At 41.5% G+C, this 17,388-nt stretch overlaps 1 pseudogene; it reads right to left on the bottom strand.

Annotated features, from left to right (window-relative positions):
• The window catches only part of LOC140848601 (dynein axonemal heavy chain 9-like), a 162,344-nt pseudogene extending 153,084 nt beyond the window's left edge, over window positions 1-9,260 (bottom strand).
• Window positions 9,261-17,388: the final 8,128 nt, after the last annotated feature.

Here is a 17,388-nt window from a genome sequence, read left to right as displayed (position 1 = left end):
CAATTTGGCATAATTACAAAAGCTCTGACAGAATTGTTTTCTGTTAGTTTCCACTCCAAATGTGCAACCTTTAATGTGTATTATTACATTAAATATGCTTTTGCGGGATGAGCTGGGAAAATAAAATGTTTTGATGAAATGTGCTTTAAACTTTTTAGCAAGATCTGGACGTCATTTGACATTTTGGAATTAAACTAATTTGTAAGCAAAGACCTTGCTGTGCTGAAGGGACCCAGAGAAAGACTGCCAAAAAAATTCTTTTTATGAGTTAGAGTCCACTGAAGGGGCTAAGTTAATGGCACATTAATTAGGACAAATTAGAAAGGGCTATCAACCACAGGGAAGGTAGCAAAGAGAAGTACGCATATTTTAGAGAAATTCCGTGTTTTGTATTTAGCTGAAGACTGGTATTTACTATGTGGCACAGGCCAGAGGGTTACAGAACAGCTTGCTGCTGAGAAGGAATGTGAATATGCTTGGAAACAGTGCTCTCTGCCAATCGATAGCTGCATTGTAATCATCTATGGGACAACCCATGAGCAGCTCACCACAAACTGCAGTAGCAAAATATTTTCTATTCCTTCTCTTGTGTACATGGGCTTTTTTAAAATCCAGGTTCTCTTTTGCTCACCCACCCAGGGACAAACTGACTGGTGTGCATTTCACCTTCTTTCTTTTCCTCTGCCTGACTTCTGGTGGCTCGTGAAGCACAAGCATTTGTTGAGTGAGGCCGAGGCAGGCAGCAGAGAAGGAAAGGTCTAGAGGATGAAGGAACTGGGTGCTCTTCCCTTGACTCGGGAAGGGAACAGAGGGCAGGGTTTCCTTAGCAAGTACCTGGGGCAGCTGAGCCCGGATATCGTCAGATCCAATGAATATACTCTCCAGATGAGACCACGTGCGCTGCACATCAAACCAGATGGCGATGACAGCATTGGCTGTGGACAGCTTCCTCTGCCAGCCCGACACTTCCTCTAGGAAGAAAGCAACATACTTGGACATCATCAGGTTCTGAAGCTGCACTTGGTTATCCTCCAGGACCTCGATGAGGCCTTCGTCTGACTGCAGCAGGGGGACGTTGGTCTGCAGGTGGGGCTTGTATTGGAACTCCATGCTGGCCCAGGTGGCCTGCAGCTCCTTCAAGGTCTTCTCCATCCCCATCTCCTTCGCTGCTTTGTCCACAATGCCCCGGACTTCATCCTCAAAGTGGTGCAGCTGGAGCTGCAGGAGCTGTGCCAGTGTCGTGCCCTCGCCCACGTGAAGCTCACACCCGTGGCCTGCATCAGCTGCCCCCAGTGCCGCCACCGGATGGCTGGATTCTGGAGCTCAGCCACGGCCCTCAGCGAGGTCAGAGTGTTCAGCACAGTGCTTTCCAGGCCCGTGAAGGCATCCCAGGCCCTGACTTCCTTGTCAAGGTTCCGGATGTGCCTGGCAAACTGCTTGCACTCCACATCCATGGCCTCCACGTTGATATCCCTCCACATGGTGGTCTCCCAGACACGGATGCTGGAGGTCCCAGAGCTCGTTCAGCTGGGAGACCTTCTTGCACTGCTTTAGCTGCTTGTAGTCTGGAACACTAACCTCAAACAGGCTGGCAGACTCTGCAGTGGAGGCCATGGTGGATGCCATCTGCTGGATCTTAGTGTGCCAGGCATCCCGCATTTGATAAGGGTCAATGCTGTCAAATCTACAAGACACAATGTGTTTCCTTTGTAAGTACAGCACACTTATTAGTAATATTATTGCTGTACAGGCCCATTTCCTAGGATCACCAAAGTACCACCAACTCCAATATTTACTTTTTATTTTTAGTTGAAGTGTAGTTGACATACAATATTATATTGGTCGCAGGTGTACAACATGGTGTTTTGACAATTATATTCATTATAAAATGCTCATCATGATAAATGTAGTTACCAGATGTCAACATATAAAATTATGAAATTATTGACTATATTCCCTATGCTGTACTCTTCATCCCCATGACTTACTTATTTTATAATTGGGAGTTCATCCCTCTTAATTCCCTTCAACTATTTTGCCCATCCCTGCACTCCTCTCCTCTATGGCAACCATCATTTGTTTTCCATATTTATGTGTCTGTTTCTGTTTTTTTGTTTGTCTCTTTGTTCTGCTTTTCAGATTGTACATGTAAGTGAAATCATATAGTATTTGTCTTTCTCTGCTTGGCCTATTTTGCTGAGCACAAATGCTTAGTATCTGAGCAAAGAGCAGTGAGTTTCACCAAAGCCTGGGAAGAAAAGACATTCAGGGCAGGTTGGAGTAGAGTGAACACAACCCACTGGAGGGAAGACACTCCAAGAGGAACTCCCTGCTTGGATCTTTTCTTCACTTCTGAGAAGGTAAAAATGCTCCTCTTCTCCTCCACCTCCCCCAACCCCTTATCCAGGGTAGAGGGGAATCATCCCTTTGTTCAAGCCCCCTTCAGACTCTGCTGCCACTCACTGGCTTCCAGACCACCTGTCACAAAAGAGCACCGCATGTTACCGCAGATGCTAAAAGCCAAAGCCTACCAGGAGCTGCTAGTGGGAAGTCATCTTTAAGCGAGAGGGCTGGCACTTAAAAGTCCAGCACTGACCCCATCTGGCACCGCTTCCTTTTGAGTGGTGGCTCTCAGTATTGGCTGCATATTAGAATCTTCTGGAAGCTTTAAAATCTCCATGCCAGGCTGCTCCCCAGATCAATTAAATCAGAATCTTTGGGGCTGGGGTGTGCGCAATGGCAGTTTTCAAGCACCCTGGGTGACTCCAATGTGCTCCGCTGGTGTCCTTGTCTGTGGTGAGACTCACGTTGATGGCCTGCAGTGCTTTCCTCCAAGTCTGAGGACCTCTGCTGGGAGCCTTGGAGTTTGAACACAAGCCCTCAGCAAGGCACTCTGCAGTCACCATCAGTTTCCTTCACTATGTGCCTCAGCTCGGGCTCCTCATCTAAGTCCCTTCTCCAGGCTGTGCTCAGCAGCCCCTCCGCCCTCTCTGGTCTGCTCTGCCTGCATCCTGGGGTGGCCTCTGGTTCTGCACTTGCCCCAGTAAACACTGTATCTAGCTTTGGAGTTTTAATTCACGCCCCCTTATCCTCTTTTCTACAATGTGTATGGCAGGTGTCCTCTGCTCCTGGTGCTCAGCAGCGTTAACCTACTTGATGCTGCCACCCGCCCAGACCTGCTTTCCTGGTTTGGCCTCTCCATGTAAGAACTCTACATACAAAGGAACCCACACGCGCAGATAATGTTCCTGTGGCCAGGAGCACCCAGAACCCAGTGTTCAAGGAGCCTCTCATTTTCCTCCGCAGTCTCTCTTTACACTTTTTCGCCATCACCTCTTTCAGGTTTTCTTGTTTCTGTATGCTTGGGTTAGGTACTGGGGACACCACGACTTACATGTGAACACTGCGTTCCTCTAAAGTCAGAATAGGGCATCCCAGGGTCCATCCTCAAAGGGAAAGTTGAGAGGACATGAATGACTAGAGAACTGGCCGTTTCCTCCAACTGAGTGTGCGTATCCGTATGTGTGTATTGGCTGGGGGGATGTGGAGGGGAGGGGAGGGGAGGGGAGAAAGGAGAAGGATGGCATACAAATTCCCTTTCTTGAACTGCCTCTTCTCTCAGTCCTCTTTGGAAATATTGGACTTGATGGATGGAACGTGATCCTAATTAAAGTCATTTACCCGAACCGCTCACCACTTAAGCCTAATTGCCATGCAACACAATAACAGTTATGCATACCATTAAATTAGTGTCAGATTAACTTTGATGCTTGCTCTGTTTGATTCCGCTTGTTCCATCTAAATAGTTTTTGGCCCTTGTGTTATGGTGGTGGATTTACTCCTCACGGGAATGAGGCTGAACAACAGTGCACGTCTTCACTGTTCTCCAGCTGCCAGCTGTCTCAGAACAGAATATGAGTTTGGAGATGACAGAGCTGAAGAGGGCCCTTCATCTATATAGGCAAGGAACCCTCTCCCCCATGAGAACAGTGGAGAAAGAACTAGAAGGAAAGAAATGTAACATCCTCAAGGCAAGCGGTCCAGCAGGGAAGATCACCATACCTGAATGGTCCTGTTTATTCTTAATTTCCAGAGACTAATTGTCACTGTGTAGGTTCTACTTTTTATCTTGACTGCAGTGAACTTAGCCTCTTGGTATTAGCACAAGATTGACTAGACAAATTCTAGTAGCCCACATGCTGTTTAATATATTAATGGAGTAAAATTCAAGAATAACTTAATAGGTAAGATATGCACTATTAGAGTTTTGGGGGTGCACACAAAAGAAGATAAATGATCTTCCTAACCATTCCTTCCTCAGCACATATGAACATCCTTAAATCAATATTGGTTCCTCAAATATTTGTAAGAGGTGATCATTTGTCAAACCTATCCCAAACTTCATCTACCCTGTGGCATAGTTTTTGTTTATAGTTTAAATTTGTGGACAGTAATTTCCTACAGCTAAGCACACATAAAAGTTAATTCGGCCTAAGTAGTGAAAAGGACCTCTGGACATGAGGGCAGGTAACCTTTTTCCCATTTAAACACTGTAGTGTGAATTGTCAGGATAGCCATAGACCTGATTAATGTGCCTAATAAACTACAAGCGGTTCTCTAAACTCAGGGGAGCAATACAGTACAAAAACAAGAAAGTAATAGGAGGGAAAAAGGTGTACTAAGTCTTTGAAATTGAAATAATAATGCAAAAGTATTTTAATCTAAAAGAGAAATGTCTGGAAAGTCTGGATGAATAAAACCATAATTAAGAGAGATGGAAATAGGGTGTTCATGCATGTGATCTTGGAAAAATGACTGATGCCAGCCTGACCTACACTTGAGCATAGACAGAGAAAGAGCAGTGACTTAAACTGTTTTGTGGGAAGCTAGTAGTTGGTAAAGGTTAACCTCAGCACCATACGTGTATACAACGAATGATGACACACCTCTGCTTGATACCCCACAGGTATTGTACAACTCAGCACATCTGATCTAAACTTGTGTTCTTTCAGCTCTTCCCATCCTGTGGCCCCCATCTGCGTGAGCAGTGGAACAGTCCCTTCCAATGACTTGTCCAAAATGGAAGACGGAGAACAAGTGGCTAATTCTCAAGATGGCTCCAGCACCCTCTTCTAGGGGGTGTGAACTGCCTCCCAGTGGGGGTTGAAGTTGGCATCCAGTGAACATGACTACTTACTCATTTTTGAAACTGTCCTGAGGCTGTAAGTCCTTGAGGTCAGGGACTGTGTATTACTTTAAAATCCTAGCCTTTGCACCATTTTTGCTGACTCCACTGTTGAGACCACAGCCTCTTTTGTTCCATGGAAGCCTGAATCATGTGAATGAGTCAAATTAGCTGGAAGAACAGGGTCAAGCTCAACTGATGATGTAGTCTAATGAACTATAGATATGTCCCTGGGAGATTTAATGACCCAATGTTGCTTTTTTCCCCAGTGATTGAAGAGATGGTAAGATGCTGTCCAAGTGAGACAGAGGTCCTTCTTCCCTCCTGCGTGCTCTCTGGGCTATTTGGAAAGCCTTGCTTGGGTACATGCAGGATAGTACCCAATGGGAGGGGGGTCTTCAAGAACGCCCCCCAGCTATTGACAGAATCTGGTTGCCAGCCAACTAAAACCACTAATGTTCCCCATTAAGCTGGAGCCTGCAGGGGTCAAATGCTTTGGTTAAGAAACCCCTGAGTTACCTTGGTCTTGAGATGGATAAGATGTCCTGGAATCATTCCTAAGGTCAGGAAGACTGAACAAGACAGTGCTGCTGGAAGCACAGAACATCCCTTTCACTCAAAGAGGAGAATTAGTCTCCAATTTTAAGAGTTCTATAAAGCCCTTGAATCTGAGTATGATGATTTAGCCGATTACTGTGAAGTGAGAGAGCTCAACTAGGAATATGCTGACACAGCTGAGAGTTTAGGACTAAAAGAGGAAGTAAAACGTGACTTGGACATGAAGAACCTCAACCCAAGCAATGTGATGTCACCCAGCACCTGTCAGACTGCAAGGGCCTAATGAGACACTTTATTTCTTTCTCTTCCTCAAAGACAAGATAAATGGGAGCTTAATCTGTAGTCTAATCAGGAATAGACACTTGCATGCATCGAGGAATGCACCACAGGCTGCATTTTAGAAATTCGTCAATGATCTCAAAGTGAAGCAACCAGAACTAAACTCATTTGCTACTCATGGTACCTAAACATTTTAAACACACACATTCACGCACACCAAACTAAGAAACAAAACAAAATGAATTGACACCCACGAAGATTCCCTTCATCAGTAAATCCACAATTCTGCTCTAGTCCTGAAGGTTTTCTTGAGGAGAGAAATACATCAAAATTGCAGTAATGTTTGGATTTCCACACTGCTGTGAGCAGTTCTTCTCAAAACATTCTCTTCCAGAGATTCGTCTGCATGTCAAATTAACAGATGTGAATTTGGAAAACCCAGCTAAGGGGAGTGATATCCTCATAGCCAGCAGATAAAGTGCTAAGAAAGGGAAAAAAAATAGTGTGGCTACTAAATAAAAAAACAACAGCCAATCAATACACGTACACAATGTAACCATGAAGGAGGAATACCAGATTTCCATCAGATGACTAGCAAATGAGTATTGTCCTTTCAACCAATCTCAGAAGCCTGTTTGGGAAGCCATTTCACCAAACCATCTTGGGAATTCCTTCTTTGAAATTTTCTTAGGAGACAGTCTTAAGACAGACTAATGCCAAGGTTATTAGTATCATTACTTTTATGGCTGCTGCCATGGTGTGATTGTTAACACTAAGCAGTATTACTCAGCTTGATATCCTACCTCCCTCAACAGCTTTCGCTCTACATGACCAGTGTTGAATTTTAAAAATTCAACTGCATGCCCAAAAGGAGAGTCAAAACAATGTGCTTCAAAGTCTGATAAGTTTCAAAAGGAGTTCCACAGTGTTTTGAACAATAGATGTTTCTTAGGAATGAGGGCATAGCTACTAAGGCAATTACTCTAGAGGGAGACAGACTCAGTTTTAACGTCCTGGTTTGACTCCTGAGAAGAGAAGCAGTTACGTCCCTCCAGGGCAGCAGTCTCAAACTTGGCTGCATGCTGGAAACACCTGGGGAGCTTCACAAAGCTACTGATGCCAGGTCTTACCCCCAGAGAATCTGATATAGTTGGTCTGTGGGGCAGACTGGACATTGGAAGTTTTAAGAGCTCCCTGGGTAGTTCTAACGTGCAGCCGAAATGGTAGCACACTGCTTCAGAGTCCTGTGTTTTATCTGTCTATACACATCTTTTGCACAGTTTTACAAATCTGCCCTTCCCTTCCTCTCAACACACTCATTTTTTTTCTCTCTAGCCCCAAGTATAATAACTTGGGGAGAGTAGCTGCTTAATAAATGTTTGGTGAACATTATTCAGTAAGAATAAGTAGACCCTTAACTGTGGGCTAGGTTGGGTGACCAACAGCTCCGATGTGCCTGGTACAGAGGGACTTCCCTAGATGTGTGACCTTTCAGTGGTAACATGGGAACAGTCAAGGGAAAACCAAGAAGGTTGGTCACCCTAGTGCCAGATGCTATGCTAAACACTTGGAAAGGGTATTGCTTTAACCCTATCAGCAACCCTATGCAGTGCATGCTATTTTTAACCCCATTTTACAGATGAGGAAACTGAAGCACAGACATATTGAGTGGCTTCCTGACATGGGCATTAAGCCTGAGATTAGACACTAGACAGCCTGAGTCCAGAGTCCAAATACTTAATCATTATGCTCTATTTTCTTTCAGTAGAGTTGTGATTTTTGTTTGTTTCATTTGTTGCTTTAACATGTACCTCCCAGTGTAATATTTCAGAGCCTCTGATGCTGAGCAGTAGACCAGAGGCAGACCCTAGCAGTCTTCCCCACTAAGGGAGGAAAGCTCAGAGAATGGAACCTATGTGTGTGTGCACAATGTGCACACATGTGAATGGTGTTGCCCATCTTATAGTTGTTTTATGTAAAGACCCCTAATCACAAGTAGGGAGGTGTCTGAGCATTACTAAGCTATGAAAGAAGTAAATCCTTCACCTCGAATCCTTCCTAATTTAGGCTACCAAAATGCCTTCCAAAAGTATTTAAAAATTCTATCAGCCATAAAAGAAAAGGAGTTTTTGAGAATTTAGAATACCAACAGTTTAGTGAAAACTTTATAATTATACCACATACAATCCCTTTATAGACCTGGAGACACAGAAGTTTCTAGACTTTTGAAGGCAAGGTCTTTTGTTTGCACAACCTGTGGTCATCTCATGCAGGCTCTGAGAGGATGCTGTCCAGTCGAGCCCCACGTCCTAACCGTAATGGAAGGGAAGACTGTTAACTAGTCTTACCTGCTAGAAGAACACAAACTCAACAGAAAGACAGTCAGTGACTCAAAGGTGCCATGTTTATAGGTAAGGAGGCAGTGGTGGTGACTGATCCATACCTGAAGGGAGCTTCTTGGTGGAATCACTCGCAGAACCGCTGCTGTTCGGCATCAAAGGCTGTGCACCGCTGGCAGAGGACGCTCACTTCATTCGCTTGCAGTGAGGCCACCTGCTGCCTCACAGTAATGGCCATCTTTTTTATGTTGTTCCATTCCTTAGGCAGCTCCTGCAATGGAGACCTCAGTGTGGTCAGACCCACATTGTTCCCTCCCTTCACCACAGTCCTGAAACTGGACAGACCCCAGATATCTTCATGTGTGCCACAACACCTGCTGCAATGCCATGGTATCATTTGTCCGTTTTCAACAACTCCCCTTCCTTGACTTATCTCCCTAGTTAGTTGTTCTATCAATGATCACCTACTTTGGGCTCAACACTATCCTTCTTGCCCTCAGCCTCTGACCCAGTAACCCTTTCCCTTTTTATATTTTCCAAGAATACTTGGTTATTTTCTGTAATGCCCCTCATTTCCTCTTAGACCAACTTAACACTCCTCAGATCTGCTCTTTTCTCCTCTGAATGAAAATAATTTGTTCACCCTTAATTCTGGAAAAAAACCCTGACACACTTTGTCCACATCAATTCTCTCATATATCCTCCAGAATTACAGTGTTTCATATTTATTGAGTTTCCACCATGTGCTAGATATGACACATACCTTACACATAGTGTTCTAAATTATGGGCCTTGGGCAATTGCTAAGCCGTGTTTCTCATTTATTTCAATCCACCTCACCTGACTCTGAAATCCTGAAACTCCCCCACTCTTTCTTTTATTAGGAAAACAAATTTTGCACTGACCTCCAGCTGCTTAAACACCGTTTTGGCAATTCTTGTCCATAGGTCTTCAGCAATTCAATAGTTTGCTTTAAGGGCTCAAACATCTCATCAATACTGCCCTGCCATTCTTTAAGAGCCATAAGGTGTCCCATAATCTCAACCAATCCTTTAAAATCGCCTTTTTCAACTTCCTTTGAACTCTGACTATTTTTTATAAACACTTCAAGGTCGGCCAAGCTAAGCAAAACACAAACAGAACATGAGGAGCCACTCTCCTGCCTCTCCCCAAAAAGTAGATTTATTTATTGCCCCAAAAATATAGCTATTGCAATGGAGAACCTTCCATGTGCACAGCTCTCTGCATAGACTGTACACTGATGGTAAGAATATGAGCCTTTTCAGAAGTGTCAGAGTCATGAAGACAAAGATGAGCACTTTGATGGAGACTCCGGAGACACGACATATTAGTAGGACAGCTGGGGAAATGTGAACAAGGTCTGTAGGTTAGTTACTAGTACATCAATATTAACTTTCCAATCTTGACTGTACTGTGGTTATGCAAGGTGTTATCATTTGGGAAATCTGAGTGAAGGTAAAAGTAAATAAATGAATCAAATAAGTAAATAAAAATACACTGCACAGAAAGGAAACTTTGGTACTGTTTTGCAATGTTTTTTGTAATTTTTTTTGAAATTTTCAAAAAAACTGTAAATCACAAAAATACTGTGGTATCTAAAATCATACATATTCAGGTTGTATGTGTAATCATGGCCAAGTCATTTAACATCTCAGAGCCTGTTTCCTCACCTATAAGATGGGAGAAATCATTTCTGTCCACTGGTTATTGTGAGAGTTGTCTTTAACTCAGATATATTTATATCTATTACATGATATGAGAAAAAAATTAATATGTCTAACACATGAGCCCTAACATGCTTCCAGGTCCTGAGGAGAGAATAAATAGGACAAAGGCTCTGCTCTTTTGAAACTTACCTCTTAGTGGGAAAAATAAATAGGAAACAAGTGGATGGAATAGGCCGCACAGTTTCAGGTAGTGATGAGAACTATAAATGGGTAGAGACTATTTAGGATGGCTCTATTCTCTATGGAGTGGTTAGTAAAGGCCTTTCTATTGAGGTGGTTTTTGAGCAGAAACAAATGGTATGAAGGAGGGAGCCACAGAGAGAAATAGAAAAGTTTTCATATAGAAGGAACAGCATGAGGGAAGGCACAGAACTTGGATTCAGTTGACTTGTTTGAGGAAAAGGGGAAAAGTCAACATGGCAGAAGCATGAGGCAAATGGGGAAAAAATGGAGGGAAAAGAGGGCAGAGAGTTAGCAAGGGGCCAGACATGGCAGGGCCTTATTGGCCATGATAAGCACTCCAGATTTTATTCTGAGCAAAAGCTCTGCAGCTGGAGGAGAACGTGTTTTAGCGGGAGGTGATAATGAAGATGGTGGTGCTGGCTTTGCTGGTTGGGAGACAAGAATGGAAGCCAGGAGGGCTTTAGGGACTATAATCATTGTCCATGTGACAGAAAATAATTGACTTTCACCTGGCTGGTGGACCTGAGGAGTGGTCAGATTCAAGATAATTTTGCATGTAGAGCCTATAGGACCCACTGATGGACTAGGGGAGAGATGTGAGGAAATGAGAGAGATCAATAGTGGCCCAGGCAGTGAGGTGAACAATGGTACCATTTAAAAAGATATGGGGGTGGGGGTCACGGGGAGGGCTGTGCAACACAGAGAAGACAGTAGTGATTTTACAGCATCTTACTACGCAGATGGACAGTGACTGTGAAGGGGTATGTGGGGGGGACTTGGTGAAGGGGGGAACCTAGTAAACATAATGTTCTTTCTGTAATTGTAGATTAATGATACCAAAATAAAAAATAAATAAAAAAAGATATGGGGAAGAATTGGGGAAGACTAGTTTTTGTGGAGGGAGAAGGGGAAGAGGAACATGTTTTAAACACATGAGGTTTAAGATGCCTCCCAGACACTAGACACTTCAGGGAGACATTTATTAGTCAGTGGAGAGTTCCTAAGAGATGGGGCTGAAAATATAAATTTGGTAGTTATCACACAGATGTCCTTCAAGTGCTGGGTTAGATATCACGTGGAATATGAGTATAGATAGCTAAGAAAGTTCAGGATTAAGGTTTCAGGAATTCTAATAGGTGGAGGTCTAGAAGAGACAAGCCCAGCTAAGGAGACCAAGATGGCACAGCCAGTGAGACAGGAGGAAAACAAGAAACGTGAGGTATTCTGAAAGCCACAGGGAGAAATGGGGAAAGAGGGAATGATCAGCTATGCCAACTCCTCCTGAGGGGTACACAGGAAGATGAAGACAGATCGTGACCACAGGGTGTGGCCATGTGAAAACCATTATCAACCTTGACATGAGCGGTTTGAGTGGGCTGGTCTAGTTCAAGGTTGACTGCAGAGTAAGCTGGGGAATGGCAGACTTCAGATTCTAGCTGTATGATGTACATGATGACATGAGTAACCCTCCTGCTCAAACAACTAGAAGGCATAAGCAACTATTTCAAAATCATTTAAAACACACATCAGTAGCAGGGCATGAAATTAAGGAATCTCCAGAGGCTGAAGACGTATCAAGAGCAAGAACCAACCAAGGTTTTAAGTTGGCGTTCATATAATGGTTTCTACTGCACCATGAAGACCTTGAACTTCCACTTTGATTGCTTGAGCCGAGGGCCCACACAAGGTGGGTAGGCTAAGCTAATAGGAAGCTGCAACACAGCAAGAATGAACAAGAAATAAACACACTGCACAGAAAGGGACTGTAGGGAAACTTGCCTGCTTTACCCTGGGCACTAGGTGGGCCACTGCTAGTTGAAGTGTAGGTGGTCTGGGATTGGAAGAATCCCCTGGATGACTCGTAGAAACAAAAGCAAATCATTCTTGGAGGAATGAACCTGGAATCTAATCTTCAAAGGATTTCCACAGAGAAAATTCCAAGGAAGATGGTTTACAATCAAAAGTTATAACCCATACAAGAAGTCACCATCAGTAGGAGCTAGCAGAAACAGACACGAAACCTGTGAAGAGTTCAGATACTGGAATTCAGATGCAGAATATAAAATAGCAATATTTAATATATTGAAAGGACAAACGAGTTCTTGTTTGAGTGTTTCACTTTATCATTTCTGACCCATATAGCAGGAGAAAGTGACTTCCTGCAGTTCCTTGGACATCAATTCAAGACTAAGAAAAACAACTTTATCCTTTTAAGCACCATATGCTAGTTTAGACAGAAGTGCTTTCTTCAGGAATCACTCTAGAAGCCTAGATAAGTCCACACAGCCTTAATAAGTCACAGACCCTGCCCCTGACCCAGTACTAAGTTCAAGTGTAAATTCAGCATTATCTCCGAGTCAGGAATGGAAGCAATTTCAGAGGCCTTCCAAATATGCCAGAACCGGTGATAGCATGTGGACCTTTGTCTGAATGATGGATTCCAACAAGTGACAAAACTCACTGAAGTGGATAACATGAAAATTATGGCCTGTGATGGCATTACTTTGTGAAGGGAAGCATATAAAAGCTTTTAATATGTGTTTTAGCAATGCAAAAATGATCATACTGTGCTTTTTGATGGACAATTCCAGGAGAAAGAAGCTAGTAATTTCCTGTAGGCCTTTATGTTACCTTGAATCTACAGCATGGAGAAACAAATAATTTTTAAGTTGACACATCAGAAGTTGTCTTAAAATCATCTAATGAACATGTTCTCCAACTTAAAAAATGAATAAATAAAAGAGAAGCCTTAAAATTTGAGAAAAGAACAAAAGAGGGTAAAAGATGAGCAAGCAAAATAATAAAATCACCAAATAAAAATCTAAAAATGGAACGTATAATTAAAATTTAAAGCTCAGTGATTGGTTAAAAGAGGAGATTTAGACAAAGCTGAAAGAGAGAATTAGATTGCTCTATGTGGAGAACATGAAGTTTTCCAAACTGCAGTGCAGACAGACAAAAAATGGAAAGCTCTGGGAGCTGTGAAGACATGAAGGAGTGAAAAGATCTGGCGTAAGTGTAGCAAGGGCTCCAGGAGGAAGCAAGAGAGAGAATGGGCAAGAAACAATCTTTGAAGAGATCCTAGTGGAGAATTTTCTTGAATTGCTAAAAGACTCCAAATGTGAGATTAAAAAAGCAACAAATTACAGGCAAAATTAATATAAAGAAACCCTCACATAGGTACTTCATGAAACTGAAGATTGCCAAAAAGGAAAAAAAACCCACAAAACCTTAAAAGTAGTTAAATGGCTTCAGAGCAAAGACAGACTTCTACAAAACCAGGGAGGGAAAAAAGAATCGGACTAACATGTGACTAGGCCATGAAAAAATGGAAGCCGGGACACAGTGGGATAATACTTTAATACATAAAGAAGATATCTGTTGTCCTAGAATTCTATCTTCTAAAAAACTTTTTTCAAGAACAAGGTCAAAATACACGCATTTTCAGACAAAGGAAGCATGAGAGTTCTACAATAGACCCTTATTAAGGGAACCTCTAGTGGACAGATCTCAGGTAAGAGCTCTGTGATGTAGGAAGATTTAATGAGCAAAGATATTGGTGAATATGTAGGTAAATTTAAATAAACATTGAGTGTATAAAAATAAAGTATAATTTGTGTAGTTTAAATACTAGAGAGCAATTGAAATTACTGGGAATGACAGAATATAATTCTAGGAGTGAACAGTTGAGTTCAAACTATTCTAAAGTCTTTGCATTGGTTGTGAAGAGAGTAATAATGCTGACAAATTTCTTTCTTTTAAGGATGCTTATTAAAATAGCAATGGGAACCATAAGAACTGGAGACCTTAATAGTACAAGATCCAAATTAGCAGAAGGGAAGAAAATGGAGTAAGAAAAAGGAAAAATGGAAGAAAACAAAAAAAGCAGGCAAGAAAGGAAAAAATTAAAAGGAAAAGAACAAATGGAAAGCATATAATAAAATGGTAGAAACGGATCCAAAAATAGCAAAAGACATGTTGATGAACATCCCATTAAAATGTCAGTATTGAGGTAGATGAAACATTCAGTTCAATGCTGCTTATAAAAATCTCTCCTAATATAAAAGCACAGAAAGGTTGAAAGCCAACAGGTAAAATGAGAGACACTAGGCAAATATCATACAAGGGAAATTGGTTTAGTCATATTAAAACAAGACAAAACAGACTTCAACACAAGAAATCTAGCTAGAGATAAAGAAGATTAATGTATGGCTAAAAGTTTCAGTTTGCCAGGAAGATAGAAAGAATCAAACTCTGCATGTTCACAGAACATAACCTTAAAATAAATGAGACAAAAAGTGAAAGAAATATAAGGAGAAATTAACAATCTACCAGCAAAGTGGAAATTTTTAACACAGTTACCTCAGTAATTGATAAATTAAGCAGACAAAAAGAGACAGTGAGGATACAGTGAATGTGAATGAAACAGTTAACACATTTGATCACATAGGCATGCACAGACCATTAGACCCAGCAGCTACAGAATACACATTCTATTCAAATGTGTGCAGAATATTTATAAAAACTGACCATTAGATGGTGTATAAAGCAAACTTCAACAAATTTCAGAAGCTTGTTACTACATGTATCACATTCTCTGACCACAGTGTGATTGTTAGAAATTAGTAACAGAAATATAACTAGAAGAACCCTATGTTTGGAAATTTTAAATATATGTAAACTCATCATAATGGATATTAAAACTGTTTTAGAACTAAATTGATAATAAAAATATTACATGTTAAGACTTGTGAGATGTAGGTAAAATTGTACTTAAAAGGGAATTTACACTTGACACCAATATAAGATTGTTTACCAGTGATACTTCAATTTAAAAAAGGGAATTTATAACTAAAAGTTATATTAAAAAAGGCAAAGTTTCAAAATCAATAAAAAAAGAATCATAAGTTAGCCAAGAACAGAAAACAAATCCAAAAAAGTAGAAGGAAATAATAAGCATAAGAGAATAAATTACAATGGAAATTGAGTTATAATAAAGAGGATCAATGAGTTCGTAAGATAAATTTCTATAAATCTCTAGAAATATTGATCAAATAAAGTATTACAAATAAAAACAAATAGAAATGAGAAAAGAAATATAACCATAGATTCTATAGAGATTAAAGAGATAAGAGGATATTATAAATTTTATGACAATAATTTAAAGGTTTACATGAAATGGGCACATTCCTAGACAAATATGGCCTACTAAGGAATGGAAAACCTAAAACTCCTATAACTATTAGAGAAATTATAGGTAAAACTCTTGCCACAAAGAAAATATCAAGCTCAGAAGGCCCAATAGGAGATTTAAATAAAACATTCAAGGATCAGAGAATTTCAGTCTTATATCAACTCTTCCAGAGAATAAGCAAGAAGGATTATGTCCTAACTCATTTTATGAAACTCATTTATAAGGAAGGAACATTGAAGGCCAATCTCAACTGCAAACATAAACCTATCAGTGCTAAACAAAATATCTGCAAACAAAATCACCCAGTGGACATATTTGAAAAGATAATACTTCGTAGTTGGGCTTACTACAGTAACACCTGGTTGGTTTAATATTAGAAATAAAATAATGTATTCACCATTTGAACATTTTGAGGGAAAAAGCAGAATTATCTTAATGAAGCTAGAAAAAGCACTTGGCAAAATGCTATATCCATTCATGCTAAATCTTCTTAACAAATTAGGAATAGAAGGGGACTTCTTTAATCAGATAAAGAGAATCTACACACACACACAAAATCATGGCAAATGTTATATTTAGTAATGAAATGTTGAAGGCATCCCCTTTAAGACTGGGGCACAACAAGGGTACTTGCCATCACCACTTTATTCAACATTATACTGGAAGTCCTAGACAGTGTGGCAAGATAAGAAATAGCGATGAAATGCATTTTATAAAAAGACTGAGGAGGAAGAAATAAACCTATCATAAATGTGTAGATGATGACTATGTCCATGGTAAGCCCAAAGAAGGATGCAAATTATTTGAGTTAATAAGTTAATTTAGCAATTGCTTGATACAAAATCAATACACAAAAGTCAATTCCATTTCCACAGAAAACATGATTTTAAAATTTCATTTATACTAGGGACCGAAAAATAAAACATCAAGGACACAATGAGAAACATCAGGGTGAATGGATTGGGGATCCTGATGGGTCTGAAGAAAGTATGTGGCGGGGTTGCCAAGTACATGAGCTGGAAGGATACTAGGCGGTGGTCAGAGAATGGAATGCTTGAACCTGAGGCTCTGAAGGACAGAAATTACTTCTGCAACTTTTCCTCTACCCATGGAGAGCATGACATGGAATGAGGCATCAGAGCTAGGGAGGAGGGGAAGGGCACTGGGGAGAGAAGTCAGCAAAGTAAGAAGCAGGGACAATGGAGACTCTATGTGCATGTTGGCTCCCTGGGGATGATTGTCAGCAGAAGAATGGGGAAGGGAGGCTGAGCCAGATGGTAAGAGCTGCAGTGATGGGGAAGAATGGCTAACAGCTTGGGAGGCAGCTGCAGCAAAGACACACGGCAATTGCTGATGTCTGGAAGAACTTGCTCCAGGGAAGCTGGGGATTTTGAGGGAGGATGGTGGAGACATGGTCTGGAAGAAGCAAGGACCAGTAAGAGTGCCTCCAGGCCCAGGGCTCAGAGGGATACAGGAGGAAAATCAGGCCCTACAGGGGAGGGCTGCAAGGAACACAGCATCCTCAAGAGCGAGCCAGGGTTCAGTTAGAGAAAGAGGAGGATGGGGGATGATGAAGGGAACAGTGGGCATTTGCTGATGAAAGATTCTGAGATCTGTGGGAAGGCTTGCTGAGGGCAAGGTCAGGGGTGAGCCAGATCAGGGCATGAAGAGCTGAACAGGGATGAGAATTTAGATGATATATGGCCCTAATGTGTGTGCGCCCCACAGATTCCTATGTTGGAGCCCTAACCCCTAATGGTATGGCATTTGGAGGTGGGGCCTTTGGGAAGTAATAAGGGTTAGATGAGGTCATGAGGATGGCTCCTCAGAAGGGATTAGTGGCCTTATGAGAAAAAGAAAGAGATCTCTCTCTCTGTGCAGAGACACCAAGGAAAGGCCACA

The sequence above is a fragment of the Manis javanica genome, chromosome 4, assembly GCF_040802235.1.
Source record: "Manis javanica isolate MJ-LG chromosome 4, MJ_LKY, whole genome shotgun sequence".
NCBI classification, from domain to species: domain Eukaryota; kingdom Metazoa; phylum Chordata; class Mammalia; order Pholidota; family Manidae; genus Manis; species Manis javanica.
This window is presented reverse-complemented; position numbering and strand designations above follow the sequence as displayed.